Source organism: Gymnodraco acuticeps, unplaced genomic scaffold (assembly GCF_902827175.1).
Source record: "Gymnodraco acuticeps unplaced genomic scaffold, fGymAcu1.1, whole genome shotgun sequence".
Lineage (NCBI taxonomy): Eukaryota > Metazoa > Chordata > Actinopteri > Perciformes > Bathydraconidae > Gymnodraco > Gymnodraco acuticeps.
In genome coordinates, this window is record NW_022990020.1 from 13,740 (window position 1) to 17,955 (window position 4,216).

The window sequence follows — 4,216 nt, forward strand, 5'->3', positions numbered from 1 at the left end:
CTGTACTGTACCCAATATACAAGCTGTTAATAAACTTTTCAATCAATCAATCAATCAATCTCCCAGCTGTGTGCTTCACTCTTTAGTGTCCCCTGGTCTCCCAGCTGTGTGCGTCACTCTTTAGTGTCCCCTGGTCTCCCAGCTGTGTGCGTCACTCTTTAGTGTCCCCTGGTCTCCCAGCTGTGTGCTTCACTCTTTAGTGTCCCCTGGTCTCCCAGCTGTGTGCTTCACTCTTTAGTGTCCCCTGGTCTCCCAGCTGTGTGCGTCACTCTTTAGTGTCCCCTGGTCTCCCAGCTGTGTGCTTCACTCTTTAGTGTCCCCTGGTCTCCCAGCTGTGTGTTTCACTCTTTAGTGTCCCCTGGTCTCCCAGCTGTGTGCTTCACTCTTTAGTGTCCCCTGGTCTCCCAGCTGTGTGCGTCACTCTTTAGTGTCCCCTGGTCTCCCAGCTGTGTGCTTCACTCTTTAGTGTCCCCCTGGTCTCCCAGCTGTGTGCTTCACTCTTTAGTGTCCCCTGGCCTCCCAGCTGTGTGCGTCACTCTTTAGTGTCCCCTGGTCTCCCAGCTGTGTGCGTCACTCTTTAGTGTCCCCTGGCCTCCCAGCTGTGTGCTTCACTCTTTAGTGTCCCCTGGTCTTCCAGCTGTGTGCTTCACTCTTTAGTGTCCCCTGGTCTCCCAGCTGTGTGCGTCACTCTTTAGTGTCCCCTGGTCTCCCAGCTGTGTGCGTCACTCTTTAGTGTCCCCTGGTCTCCCAGCTGTGTGCTTCACTCTTTAGTGTCCCCTGGTCTCCCAGCTATGTGCTTCACTCTTTAGTGTCCCCTGGTCTCCAGCTGTGTGGCGTCACTCTTTAGTGTCCCCTGGTCTCCCAGCTGTGTGCGTCACTCTTTAGTGTCCCATGTCTCCCAGCTGTGTGCGTTCACTCTTTAGTGTCCCCTGGTCTCCCAGCTGTGTGCGTCACTCTTTAGTGTCCCCTGGTCTCCCAGCTGTGTGCGTCACTCTTTAAGTGTCCCCTGGTCTCCCAGCTTGTGTGCGTCACTCTTTAAGTGTCCCTGGTCTCCAGCTGTGTGCGTCACTCTTTAGTGTCCCCTGTGTCTCCAGCTGTGTGCGTCACTCTTTAGTGTCCCCGGTCTCCCAGCTGTGTGCTTCCTCTTTAGTGTCCCCTGGTCTCCCAGCTGTGTGCGTCACTCTTTAGTGTCCCCTTGTCTCCCAGCTGTGTCGGCGTCACTCTTTAGTGTCCCCTGGTCTCCCAGCTGTGTGCGTCACTCTTTAGTGTCCCCTGGTCTCCCAGCTGTGTGCGTCACTCTTTAGGTCCCCTGGTCTCCAGTTGTGTGCGTCACTCTTTAGTGTCCCCTGGTCTCCATTTGTGTGCGTCACTCTTTAGTGTCCCCCTGGTCTCCAGTTGTGTGCGTCACTCTTTAGTGTCCCCTGGTCTCCAGTGCGTCACTCTTTAGTGTCCCCTGGTCTCCAGCTGTGTGCGTCACTCTTTAGTGTCCCCTTGTCTGCCAGCTGTGTGTGTCACTCTTTAGTGTCCCCTGGTCTCCAGCTGTGTGCGTCACTCTTTAGTGTCCCCTGGTCTCCCAGCTGTGTGCGTCACTCTTTAGTGTCCCATGGTCTCCAGCTGTGTGCGTCACTCTTTAGTGTCCCCTGGTCTCCCAGCTGTGTGCGTCACTCTTTAGTGTCCCATGGTCTCCAGCTGTGTGCGTCACTCTTTAGTGTCCCATGGTCTCCAGCTGGGTGCGTCACTCTTTAGTGTCCCCTGGTCTCCCAGCTGTGTGCGTCACTCTTTAGTGTCCCCTGGTCTCCCAGCTGTGTGCGTCACTCTTTAGTGTCCCATGGTCTCCAGCTGTGTGCGTCACTCTTTAGTGTCCCCTGGTCTCCCAGCTATGTGCGTCATTCTTTAGTGTCCCCTGGTCTCCCAGCTGTGTGCGTCACTCTTTAGTGTCCCATGGTCTCCAGCTGTGTGCGTCACTCTTTAGTGTCCCATGGTCTCCAGCTGTGTGCGTCACTCTTTAGTGTCCCCTGGTCTCCGTTGTGTTTGAGCTTCTTCAGCGTCTGGTTTCTGCAGCTTTTAGTAAACGCTGCCATGTCTCCTCAAGTTTCTGAATGTTCTCTAAACGCCGCATGTGTTGTCAAGTTGCTGAAGATGTTTCTTCATGTGGAAAACATTTTATATTTGTATATCTGCATCGTTTCTGAAGCGGCAGCGTGTTTCTCCTGATGCAAGAGTTTTGGGTCATTGTAGTGTGTTTGCACCTGTCAGCCTCCGTACTCGTGTTTCTTATATGTTTTCATACAGACTCTTTGCTGTACATCTAGAAAGCATCTTCCAGAATAGCTCCTCACATGATGTACGGTATTCAATCATCTGGACGGCATGCACAGAGCTATTTCTAATCCTGACTCCGTGCTGGCTTTTTAATAAGAAACTGATATTTAATTTGCAGCCTCAGGTTCCTGCAGTCAGTATCTCTCTCCAACGAGCATCAATTTCTACCCCTGAGTCGTGTTCAAAGGGTCAACGAGACATCTAATCCCAGGCAGACACGAGTTTAAGAGGTCAGGACTAACTCGAGCTCGGAGGACAGGTAGGAACAGAGCTTCCTCGACACACATGGTGCACGTACTCCGAGGAGAAAGGAGATAGCAGCTCGCAGCACACAGCTCAACACGTCTAATAATAGACCTTCATCACATGGAATCAATAATGCCACTTAGAAATGACAGAGCTCTGTCCCCCCTCACACACACAAAGTTGTTTGATGTAACTAAGGAAATACAGTTAACTTTTTCTGTATACTGATAATCCCGTTTCATGTAATGTAATCCATTACTCCCCAAACCAGCACGCGCACACACAATTACTCCATGAACAATGGAAAGTAGTCAGTATTTTCTTTTTACATAATTTTAGAGAAATAATGTTCTTTTTAAGTTCCTCTAATTTCTATATTTTTTTCTAGTTGAAAGTTCATTTTTTTTTTTTTTGACATTTTAAAAGCATTTTTTACATATAGTTTTTCTAATTGTTTACTCATGTATATAATTTCCTGCCTTAGACATTTATTTACTTTTGCAGAGTTCAGAAAAAGTACAATATTTGTTTTAAATATTCCTAGTAGTTTCAAAGTACGTTTTTCAAATCTTATCATAAAAATTCTCCATCCTAATATATTCTTTATATTTGTCCTTTACACATTTTAATGGCATTTCCATATTTTATTGTATTCCTCATCAACTCCATTTTAGTTTCTAGGTCAAACTACGGTATTTTTATGTTTTTTCTCCAATACTTGCTTTAGTGATCTATATTTTCCTGACTATATTGAAGTAACATGTTCAATGCACTCGTTAGGTTATTTTTTAAAGCCTATTATTTTACTGAAACTGCCCTCTTGTTCTTTCAAAGGAACAGAATCAGTGTTTGAGTTGATGAGTGCTGCCCCCCAGTGGCGGCTCAGTGACACTTGTTTAAAAATGCTCTTTATTGTAAATTCTGACTTTAAAAACAGCCAATTAATTATAGATTGTGAATTAGGAACATCTGTGTGTATGTGCGGCGTCTACATGCGTTACTATATTACATTAAATGTTCTGTTAACCAGTCCAGCCGTGCACACAGCGTGCAAAATGTGTACGTTTCCAAATGTGTTTTTCTTAACGTACTACTTTAAAATGTTCTTTTATAGTATTTTATTTGTCTTGTACTGCACTTTATTCTTTCTACTCAGGATAAACATTTGGGTCTTGTTTATATTTGATTTATTTTTCTTCATTTTAAAGGTAGGGTAGGTAATTTTGGAGAAACCAGCTCGAGTGCGCTAGAATTTGAAAATACACAACCGGAGAAAATCTGCCACTTCCTTACAGAGCCCCTCCTCCAACACACACGAACGCGCTCATGACCAATGTGTGCACACAGATGGAAGGCTGACAGGCAGGTAGGCCATCCAGTTACTTTAGCCGGGCCGGCTCAGATGATTGGTCGAGCTTTTTACAGCGCCACAGATGACTTTTTTTATTGGATTTTTTGTCAAAGCACTTCAGATATTCATTGCTATCGGGATGTTAAGAGCATTCAATGGAATATAACAAGTGTATCTCGAGCCGGTTTCTCAAACTTACCTACCCCACCTTTAAAGCATATTATATTTCGATTATATGTTTTAGTAAAACAATTCCGTCATGCAGAAAAACATGCAATAAATGAATGAAGACGTTTA